Source organism: Lipotes vexillifer, unplaced genomic scaffold (assembly GCF_000442215.2).
Source record: "Lipotes vexillifer unplaced genomic scaffold, Lipotes_vexillifer_v1.1 scaffold477, whole genome shotgun sequence".
Classification (NCBI taxonomy): domain Eukaryota; kingdom Metazoa; phylum Chordata; class Mammalia; order Artiodactyla; family Lipotidae; genus Lipotes; species Lipotes vexillifer.
This window is the reverse complement of record NW_006770652.1, coordinates 5954419-5966526: the sequence shown is the minus strand read 5'-3', so window position 1 is coordinate 5966526 and position 12108 is coordinate 5954419. Positions and strand designations below refer to the sequence as shown.

At 40.6% G+C, this 12108-nt stretch overlaps 1 protein-coding gene across 2 annotated transcripts in view; it reads left to right on the top strand.

Annotated features, from left to right (window-relative positions):
* The window catches only part of TMTC1 (transmembrane O-mannosyltransferase targeting cadherins 1), a 265193-nt gene that overhangs the window by 198189 nt on the left and 54896 nt on the right, over positions 1-12108 (top strand). The window lies entirely within an intron of this gene.

The window sequence follows — 12108 nt, the reverse complement described above, 5'->3', positions numbered from 1 at the left end:
AGATTTAATAATCATTTTTTCACTGCAAGCCAGTTTATGCAGATATTTCCAGTGCTTATCTCTGGTTGGTGAGATTATGGTTTAATTTTTTTCTTTATACTTTCTATTGTGCTTCAGAGTTCCACGATGAGCATGTATTATTTTTGAAATGAGGAAATGTTATTTTTAAAAAGGCATGCCCCCCCCCCCAAAAAAAATGATACAAATGAACATATGCACAAAACAGAAACAGACTCACAGACCTAGGCAATGAACTTATGGTTACCAGGGGGGAAGGGTGGAGGGGAAGGATAGATTGGGAGTTTAGGATTGACATGTACACACAGCTATATTTAAAATGGATAACCAACAAGGACCAGTTGTATAGCACAGGGAACTCTGCTCAATATTCTGTAATAACCTAAATGGGAAAAGAATTTGAAAAAGAATAGATATATGTATGTGTATAACTGAATCACATTTCTGTACTCCTGAAACTAATCCAACATTGTTAATCAACTGTTCTCAATATAAAATAAAAATTAAAAAAAAAAAGGCATGTTCCTTCAAGGGACATTTAAGCAAATAAAGTGTGTTTTGGCTTTAATAATTAATTAGTGTTTCATGATTTTAGGTGGCATTCTTAAAGGGAAGAAAAGAGCAGTAAGTTTGCCTGAAAAATATTGGTTGGAGGGAAGTATATCAGTATCTTTTAAAATTTGTTTCATTCTAACAGACTATTTTCTGTGAAGTTCAAACAGAAAAATAAGGCAGACCTTAAGGCACAGCTTGGGGAAAAGGTGTAAATTAAGCAAAGATCTCCGGCAGCTGACCTTACAAAATTACAGTAGGTGGTTGGGACTTCCACTGTCAATAAAAGTAAATGCTTCAGCAACTGTCCTTGTGGAAGAAACTTGTCCTTGAGAAATGGGGTAAAGACAAAGCTAAGAATGTACTGCGTAGTAATTAGTGAAATATTTCATCATCTCAGACCAGGCTCAAAATATTTCTGATTTAAAGTATCATCATTTTTGTTATGGATACCTCTATGGTGAATTTTCAGTGGATGTGGTGTTTTGTTTTGTTTTTTTTTAATTTAAGTAAATTGTCACTCTTTGTGTTAGAAAAGGAAAATCCTGGGACTATTCATCATTTTGATGATTATTTATCCTAGGTGACTGGAAGACTGCCCTTACTTGAATATAACTCCTTCTCTGTGGAGGTTGCTAACACAGGGATTCCTCCCCTCCCAACTGCTCCACCCTACTTTACCTTTGGTGTATCTTGATGTTTTCCACGTCTGCAACAGCAATAAAGAGAATGATTAGGGAAATGCAGGATTAAAGGTGGTATTATCTGAAATCAGCTCCAACAGTTATTCATTCCTGTTGTAATGACTGTATAGATTCCAAAGGCAATGGTGAAATTGGTCATTAGGGTTGTATCTATACCGATATCTTTTTGGCTGGCTTACAGTTCTAAAAATAACACTATATTAAATTGGTAATTATATATGACATGAATATTCTTCTGCTTTTTAACTTTATTCTATTTTTTAAATGTAAAAATACCACTGACTGACTTCTCCATTTTGGTGCACCTCAGGTATTATATTTCTGTAGTACAAGGGAGATCTCCCCTGAAAAATACTGCAGCTGAGGATACAGAGTCAGATTAAGACCCAAATCATCAAAGAAAGTTGTCAGAATACTTTCCTTAAATCCTCCATAAACACAAATGTAAGCTTTCCTTTCTGTGAGGAGTGGCTCTCATATTTATACCTAATGGGGTGTTATAAAGTTTGGGATTCTTTATGCTGGAAAATCAGAACACCACTGGTGGAACTACCATATGCCTTCACAGCTTTCTGACCATTGAGTTACTCTCGACAAGGTTTCTACTATTTTCACCTTGTATGATGGGAGCAGAAATGTTACTGGAAGAGGGGCCCCTTCCCAGGCCCGGAACTGTGCTCTTGTCTAACACTCAGAAATGAATTGTCCGAGGAGACACACGTGCTGACAAAGCAAAAAACTTTATTGGGAAGGGGCGCCCAGGCAGAGAGCAGCAGGGTAAGGGAACCCAGGAGAACTGCTCTGCCGTGTGGCTCGCAGTCCTAGGTTTTATGGTAATGGGTTAGCTTTCCAGGTTGTCTCTGGCCAGTCATCTTGTTTGTGCCCATATTTGGTCTGACTCAGGGTCCTTACTGGTGGTGTGCGTCTCTCTCAGCCAAGGTGGATTCTAGCATGAGGGTTTCTGGGAGGTGGGCAGGATGTACTATGACATCTCCTCCCTCCTTTCGGCCCCTCCTGAATTCTCCTGGTTAGTTTTTGGTGGCAGCACTGTGTTCCTTATCAGGACCTCCTGTTGTGAGACAACTCATGCAAGCACTTATTAACGTGCCTGGCCAGGGTGGGTGGTTTCGGTCAATGGTTCCCTAACAGAAAATCCACCCAGCCATCCAGCTCTTCCTATACAGAAACTCCCATGAAATGACTCATTCAGTAAGCCCAAAAGAAAAGATAGTGGCCTTGCCCAAATAAAGTGCAGAAGATATTGAATGTGTACTTGGCTAGTAGCTTGTTGATTACCTTAAAAAGTCAGTTAAAAGTGAAGAATCATAAAACAAATCATGCACACTCTTGAATGTTTTGTTGTACCCTAAAATTTTACGTGTATGTCCATTCACCAAGTCTTCTAATGTCAAACCAAGTTTTTTCTTTGAGTAAGAGTCTACTGATTAGAATCTGCAAAAAATACAACCACAGTTCATTTCTGTAGTGATCATTTTTAAAGTGGAATAAAAATGTACAGGCTATCTGAGATTTTTCTGTTTTTTCTCCTCCAGCCTTTTACAATTAATCTTACATCGAATTCAACAGCAATTTTTTTGAGTGACTTCCCTTTTTTGAGTATTTTCAGAGTATTTTTTAGTTTTCATAAAAATCACAACTCTCTTTTTTACTTTTATATTTTATCAGTTTGCAACGTATTTCATTATATTGTGCAATTGCAGAAAACAACTAGAATAAATCTGTTAATAAGAACAACTGGCTTTTAGCAGTCATGTAGCTTAACTTAAGGGAGCAGAAGGGCCCAGGCTTATAGAGAAGGTTTATTATGTTTTAGGCATCCACCAATATGTTTTACAGAGAATAGAGAACATCTGCAAATCTGATGACACAATTAAGAGACTTTTAAAAGAGTCTTCATTATAGGTGATAGAGTCTCATGGAAATTGTTTTTCATCTTATAATTAGATTTCCTGCAAGGCTCAGTTACTGGTTGGTTAATATGGGCTGGTCATCAAGAACCCTGAACCTGGGAATGAGAATAGAGTTCACCTTTGTTCAGGTGGATCAACAAAGTCTCTTCACTGTCAGCAGAAAAATGCCCCATGTTCCACTGAACATTTGTTCACTGAGATGTCCTCTTCCCTCTAGCCTCTACAGTAAGCCCCTGCCATACCTAGACTAGCTGATGCGCCCCTGGTGGTTGGATATCAGCCACATGCAGGATTTCATCCTTATAAAAGGGCTGTGATCCTCAGTCACCCAGATAGCTATTTTCTTTTCACAGGTATGGTTTCACATGAAATACACAGAAATCACCTAAGGTGTCCCCCCTCCCATAAGTCCTATTGAGTAGGAGATGCATTACCCTGCCCTGAGGGAACTCAGGTGTGTTTGGGCAGCCTTGGTATCCTTAGAGGGGCCTTGTCCACTCCTAATGTATCTGCTGTTGATGTTTTAAATAGAAAATCTGAAGGGAAAGAAAACTGTGTTCATGTGGGGGGTTGAAGTCCCTGACCAGGCTCTTCTTATTGTTATAACTAAAAGGAAAGAAATGTACTTTTAAAACTCCTGTACAAAATAAGTCTACAATTGATATTTAATTGGCTAACTCGTGGGAAAGGAGAAGCTAAAAATCTTTCTGACTGGAATTTTTTAATGCATAAAATAGAGACTTTTCATGATAACGGTACCCACTGCTCTCGTTCTTTGTATTCTCTCCTGTGTGGATAACTGAAAGTCTACAAAGAAACTCCGTTAGACTATAATAAGTGTATGTGGGAGAAGGAAGTAATAAGACAATGATTATTGAAGAAAGCCATATCGTTAGAGTGTAAAGAAATCTATGTCTAATGAACCCACTGCTCATTGATGTCCTGAGTATATCAGTAAGATTATTATAATTCCTTTGAAAAATGTTGTCTATAAAACTGGTAGAGTTTGAACTTTTTTTTAATCAGGATTTAATGATTATTTAAGAAGTCCTTCTTTACCCAGGCTATTTTGAATGAACATTTAAAATAACTCTCATGACTACAGGTGGCCTTAGATACCAGCTGCCATATATTTCTGGAAAGATTGAAAATTCCAATACCATTTGTTAACCAAGTTTAACAAGTGGAGAGGGGTTCTTCCATTGGTGTGGTACTTTTATTTATAAATGTCTAAATATGCTTTCCAGTAGCCCAATTGAAATCATGTTTGTTCCTTTTTGTTGATGAAATTATATTCTCACTATGTATATTTTGTGTTAATTAAGTCTAGCAGCTTTATTCACTAAATCCAAGAAATTGATTTATAAATTCATTTAGAAAACTAGAATTTTAGTCATATTGTGGCCATACTTACGGACTATATTTCAAAATCAAAGTTCTATAATTTATACTCAAAAACATCTGCTCTCTCTGTTTTCTGCCTTAAACCACCATTTCACTTCAAAACCTCACTGCGGTTCCCCAGGAAACAAAATCCAAGGTAGAGATTAGCAAGCAGGAAGTTAAGTTCATTAAGGAGTGCTCTCTGGAACACCAGGGAAGGAAGCCAGGGAAGCAAGATGTGCAGAGGGGGAAGGAGAGACACAGTGCATTCACAGGGGCTCAGAGGAGCCCTTAGGGAGCTCTGGAGATGGGGTGGCCCCTCAGAGTTGTCATGAAAGAGATGGAACCTTTATACCCGCTATCAACCAATCACTGGCCCCAGGCAGAGAAGAGTAGCCTCGGGTAAAGCAATGCCCAGAGAAGAACTCAGCTGTGAGCTGTCAAGTGCCTCAGACTTGAGGGGTATCTGGGTGGTATAAGACAGCACCCACTACACTGGCTTAATTGATGATTTCTTATATAAGTAAATATGACAGTTCAACAGAATATCATTTAGATTTTCTGTTAAAATGAGAAGAGTGGTGTTACCTACCTCATAGGGCTGGAATAATTCACATACAAGGTGTAAAGCAGTGTCTGTATACCTGGCCATGATAAACTTGGTGAATGTTATTAATACACCTCCAATCTGACCACTTCTCTCCACCTCCACTGCCCATCATCTCTCACCTGGATTACTGCAGTGTTCTCTGGTTTCCCCCATTTTCACTTCTCCTTCCTCCCGTCCTTCAGTCTGTTCTCAACCCAGCAGCCACAGGGAAGTTCCTAGTAATCCTGTGCTCAGAACGTTCTGCTAGCTCTGAGAATCAGGGCCCCTGCAGTGGTCTCCACGTCCTGCACCATCTGGTCCCCCTGCTTCTCAGACCTTACCTCCTACTACACCTCTTGCTGTCTCAGCTCCAGCCAGGCGGGGCTCCAGGCACACACCAGTTGTCACATTCTTATGGCAACTGGATAAAAAAATGCATGACCTAAAAGTTGACAGTTACATTTTATTCGGCGGACAAAACTGAGGACTTAAGCCCGAGACACAGCATCTCAGATAACTCCGAGAGACTGCTCCGAAGAAGCAAGTGGGGGGATCCAGGATGTATAAGGGTTTTTGCAACAAAGACCAGGTAGTCAGAACATCAAAAGATTACTGTTAATTAAAGAAAACCAGTTATCTCAAGTTAAGGAATTTAGTGCTTTTCTGTGTGTGGGAAGATGCAAGAGTCTGGGCTCACTGAAATCATTCCCTTGATATGCACCTGAGCTATCTGGGGCCAGTATCCTGTGCTTTCTCTTCCTGAGTCTCCTCGGGGTGCACCACTGGGGGTGGCTGCAGCTGCCGGCTGCTAGATGGTGGGCATCCTGTTTCTATCCTGAGTTCCCTCAGGGCTCACCATCTGGGTGGCTGTAATGTGATGGCTAGATGGCTGCAACATCCTTTGTTTTGATACGGCAGGGAACATTTTTCATTCACACCTATTACAGAGACTCCGTATTTGTCCTTCCTTCTTCCCAGAACACTTCCCCTCCTTCTCTAAATGGCTGCTTCCCTCCCTCCCTTCAGGACTCTTCAGGTGATGTCATCTTGTCTGCAAGGCCTACCCTGGTCTCCCTGCCAACCCCAGCATACCCTGTTCCTCTGCTTCGCTTCTTTTCTCCACTGCAGTTTCTACCCTCTAATATGCTTACACACCTTTAACACCCCTAGCTACTGCCCATTCCCATTACATGCCAGTGGCGACCCCCAATTCCTGAGGTGGATCTTCAGGATACACACGCCTTTCCCTCCCCACCCCTCATGATGTCCTTGGTTGGCACTTATTAACTGCAAACATGGACACACTCTTCCTGCCCACCACTGTCTTTTTTACCTAAGTCAATCTAACAGCCAGAGTGCTATCAATGCTGCAAAGTGTTATTACAATAAAGATTCTACGAGCACATTGATCTGTCACATAAGACTTTGAATCTCCTTATAACCTTGGATGTAGCTCTTAAAATTGTGCGTGTCGGGAATTCCGTTTGGTGTTGAGCATATCGGAAAGGCTTGGAGGAAATTGCTCTGGTGCCTGTGGGGATCATTTGCTTCAGATGATGAAAGATTGACAGACTTTGCTGGAGTGAGTGCTTGACAAGGAACATTCCTACATTCTTAAAATGAAGAAAGCCAAATGTCCTTCACATCTGAGCACCTGCAGTGTGGGACAAACGGATGGATACAAAACAAACTGAGTGTTCATTGGGTTAGTGATGAAGAAATAATGGAGGTTATTTTGACTGATGGAAGCAAGTCAGAGGCCTTAGCAGTGAGGCGAATGATTTTTTGGAGGATGAGAAATCCACATGAAAAGAGAGCTGGCAGCTTCCTGCTGGCATGGGTTCATTAGGGCTGTGGAGAGAGCCAAGTACACTCACCCAGAGGTCCTGTAGCCAACCCCAGAACATTAAATGTATGGAGTGTATCAGGTATGAAGGTGGACATCTTATCCACCATCCTATTTGTTCACACAGAGGATTAATATGTTATGGACCTTACTGTTATAGAGAGAGCAACTAAAACACAGACATAAATTCAAAATCACACAGCAAGAAAGTCACCCATGGCTTCTGACTCCAATCACAGTTATATTTCCACTCCACCAAAGTAATTTCCCATTCATCTGCCGCAAAAACCAAAGTTCACCATGGTCACCCCAAGCCCTTGAGAAAAGGTAAAATATGTTCACTATTTTCTATTTAAAAGAGCAAGGAAGGGGCTTCCCTGGTGGCGCAGTGGTTGAGAGTCCGCCTGCCGATGCAGGGGACACGGGTTCGTGCCCCGGTCCGGGAAGATCCCACATGCTGTGGAGCGGCTGGGCCCGTGAGCCATGGCCGCTGAGCCTGCGCGTCCGGAGCCTGTGCTCCGCAACGGGAGAGGCCACAACAGTGAGAGGCCCGCGTACCGCAAAATAAAAAAAAGAGCAAGGAAGTATTTAATTCAATACATTTCCCAACCTCCAGAGGAAAATTCTCAGGAATCAGGAAAATTCAGCCACTTAAAATGAGTCATTTCCTGAGGGCATGGTTTTACTCTAACTTGTTTTGAAAAATCAATTGGGCGGAGTCCTCCTGGATCTCTACTAGAGGTCATCCATTGTGAGAGATCAGATAATTTAGTTGGCCCCTCACTGGAGTGTGTCATACTTCCCTAAATCGCATTTGAGGTTTTTTTCCAAGACTATCTAATGGATGGGAAGGAGTACGGTACCAAAAGAAAGTGGCAAGACTTACTGCTGGGTGTTAATGGCGATTTCAGACAATTAAAGAAGCAGACTGGTAAATGATCAATGTCATTCTGGTGCACTTTAATGACATGATGATTCGAGTTTTATAATCAGGCACTTGAGAAATGGCAGGGAGTAGAATGATTGAAAATATGCTGCGTCTGCTGCTGACTCCTGAAATGAAGTTTACTTTGGGTATTTTTTAGTTCTGTGAAATTTGGATCTCATGGTTGAAATTTTTTCCCAGTCATGTTTTTCTTTTGGGTTCTTTTTTTTTCTCAACAGGAAATAGAAAAAATAGAAAATAAACATCTGACCTTAGCATACTTAACTTCAAATAAATTAATGTGTGGAATGAAAATCAGATAAATATATCAGGGTGTGTATATTCTGAAAGGAAATTGCAAAGTGGAACACATGATACATACAGTCTTGCTTGAACAATGAAATGCCTTAGAAGGTACTCAAATAATGAAAAAGTAACAGAATTCTTAACTTTTGAACAGACTGTACAAAATTTAAAGTAAATGACTGAATAAAATATAAAACTAAACTTTAGTCTTATACATCTTATCTCTATGGATCTTTAGTTGAGATTGAAGCTTAAGAACAGTAGATGGGAGAGCATGTATCTGTGCCTTAAACACTTACTGAATGTTGTTAGTTCCAAATAGCTTCCCATGATACTGTGCTTTTTAGAGATACCATGAGTATTTTGTATGGCAGGAGACGAGTTTTCCCAGCGAAGAAGAATCTCAGCCATGTTTCCTGAGTATTGACTTTATTTCACTTCTGTCACTGAGAAGTAGTTCTTATAGGATCATAGCTGAATGGACTGTGGCCCAAGGATAGAAAGGGAAATTATTCTGAATGGAAGGTCTAATTGATAGCAGTATATTTATTTGCTGAAGGTTGAATGACTCATGGATTGTTTGGGAAAATAAATAGATTTACAGGAAGCATCTGACTTTTAACACTTAACACAACTTCTGAAAATATTTCTTTTTTAAAAAAAGTAATTTATTTTTTCTTTAATTTCTTCCATCCTCCCATTACTCAACTGTAAAATAGTACAATAATTCTACTTGAAGAATTAGAAGGTTAAATGAGATAGTATATGGGAAGCACTCTAAAATGTAAAGTATCTCTAATACATGCTAGGTTTTTTTAGACCCATTTTCTTTTGCTCCTGCTTTCTGTTTTTCACTTAGGCAACTGTTCCCTCACAGTGATGATTTCCTGTTAACATGTTGCTGATATTCATTCTTCAGAGATAAGTTGCCTGGGAATGGAGGAGAATAATAATGTCCTTAACTACCTACTTTATGAATTCTGCTTAAGGAAAGGCCACCAGATAAAAAGTAAGAAGCCCTTAAATGCTCAAATGGGAATATAAATCATAGAGAATATAAATTGAGAATATACATCATACAATACTTGAAAAATATTTTCTTCAGCTCATAGAATTGTATCTCTATACCTGGATTTCTTTTTTAAAGAGAAAGAATAAACTTTCTTATACCCCAGAACTATTTGACAATATTATACATTTTCCCTATAATAAATTTTAAAAATTTAACTCAGTGAAATTTTAAAAAATAATAATAAGGAAATAGCGAGAGAGCCCCCATATACAATATAAATGTTGAGTAAGACTGAGAAAGAAAATCCAGTGGCTGTTCACACTGGTCTTAAAAAAACAGGCCTGGGGCTTCCCTGGTGGCGCAGTGGTTGAGAGTCCGCCTGCCGATGCAGGGGACGCGGGTCCGTGCCCCGGTCCGGGAAGATCCCACGTGTCGCGGAGCGGCTGGGCCCGTGAGCCATGGCCGCTGAGCCTGCGCATCCGGAGCCTGTGCTCCGCAGCGGGAGAGGCCACAGCAGTGAGAGGCCCGCGTACCGCAAAAAAAACAAACACACAAAAGAAAACAGGCCTGAAAATTACCACTCCCCTCCTTTTCAGTGAAGCTTTTGTCAAGGTTCTTTACATGGCGAAGGGAATAATCACTACCAGAACTTCTGTAAAACATACCTATAGGCGTCAAAGTCAAGACACACTTAATTTATCCTGACAATTGATGTAGCAACATAGACATCTCTTAAATTATTCATCTTTCTAATAGAGAATTCCCCTCTTGGAGACCTCAGGGTTGAATTACACCGAAGCTCATTTAAACAAGTTTATTTAAAAAGTAAACACACAAAAATAAGTTTCGTCCTTGCATAGGTCTTCAGTAAACAAGAGAAGAGTATATGTTTTAAGAAAATGTCTACATCTATATAAAAATCAAAATTAAAAGTGATAATTTTTTCTTGACCTGCTTAAAGAATCCTTTTTATGAAATTCAGCTTTGTTTCATAAATAATGTAATGCTTGCTCATGATTAGGTGAACTTAATCAGATGCCCAGAGGGAGGGGCTGTTGCTAGCAGATCTTTACTATTATTAGGCGTAAACAATATGACACGTTTTCCAGGTGGAGGGCTGTGAGTGGCAATAGATTCAGTAAATCACTATAGATGTCAGCAATCCCCTTCCTGGACAGGTTGGGACTTTGTTAACACAAAGCCTCTTCGCTGCCTGTGCCCGACCACAAAGCCCTCTCCTAAGCTTGGAGCACAAGGCATGCTAAAGACCTTTTTTTCCCTCGTAGTATTTATATTTGTTTCTCTTTACTTCCCTTCTCACTGCTTGTTTCTGTTTTTGAGAGTTCATTGTGAACTTATGTTCTGTTTCTGGCTTGAAAAAAAAAGAGAAAAATTTTTGTAGTCAGTGAACTTTGAAAGTATTATATCAATTTAAATTTATTTATTTATTTATTTTTGGCTGCGTTGGTTCTTCGTTGCTGCACGCGGGCTTTCTCTAGTTGCAGTGAGCGGGGGCTACTCTTCGTTGCAGTGCGGGTGCGCGGGCTTCTCATTGCGGTGGCTTCTCTTGTTGTGGAGCACGGGCTCTAGGCACACAGGCTTCAGTAGTTGTGGTGCGCGGGCTTCAGTAGTTGTGGCGCATGGGCCTAGCTGCTCTGCGGCATGTGGGATCTTCCCGGACCAAGGGTTGAACTCATGTCCCCTCCATTGGCAGGCGAATTCTTAACGACTGTGCCACCAGGGAAGTCCCCATGCCATTCCTTTAAATGGCAGTGGGATCGTGATAAAGTCCAAAAAGGTGGGCTGATAAGATAAGAGGGCAGCTGCGTAACAGGGAGCCCATCGTAGATGCTCTTATTGAATTTAGGCTGTCCTTTCCCATATTTAGTGCTTTCACCTCAGACATTTATTTTGAGGGTTCCAAAGCCTATAAAGAAATAAGGAAATGACCAAGTTTTAAGAAATTGCCTCTTCCTGGGAAGGCAGAGGTCACCAGGATGCTTTCTCTTGCTGTTCGTCATCAGAGAAAAAATAAGAACTGTTCTCACCATGTTCACAGGACACCCCCTCTTAAATCTTTTGGAAGTCAGAGAGCTTTGCTCAACATCCAAAAAATTTTTTTAATTAGCAGAATTAAAGTCCTGGCTGTGATATGCTCTCTGTAACCATTCCCAAAGTAATTCTTAGACACAGCTTCCCAGGAGGCTGTTCTGGGCATGGAATGAGTGGGCAGGTACGAGAGCCTCTTCTCTTAGCTCTGGTGTCCTGTGACATCAGAGAGCACCAAGGACTTGCGTACCCCAGGAACTGTGAGGGTGGGTGTTAAAGGACTGGTACCAGGTACCCTCAGGTTGTCTTTGCTAATTAAAGGTGACCAGAAAGAAGCAAACACGTTGTGTATGTGTGTTTTTTCCCAACTTCCTCTCATAATGTATCTCTCCCAACAGCCTACAGAATTATGGTGAATAATTAGGGCTTTCAAGCCTGGGAGGACATAACATTCATCTGAATTGATTCTATCCCTTATCAGTCAGGAGAAGCATTGTCTTCCTGAAAATACTGAGGGATGCTAATAGCTGAGCTATAAGGCAGTAAGGAAGGGAGGATTACATGGTCCAATAAACTTAGGAAACTCTGGGTTAGGCAAAGATTAAAAAAAAAAAAAAAAAGCTATGCAGCTTGTCTTCCTTGGCCTTTTAATAGAAACCCCTTCTGTCCCCAAATTAAATTGATCTTCTTAGAAGGTACGGAACAGGCTGGGAGGGGGCAAGCATAGCATTTGATTGTCAAGAGACTTGACAAGTACAGATCCTGTTTTTATTACTTGGGCATTATCTTGCCT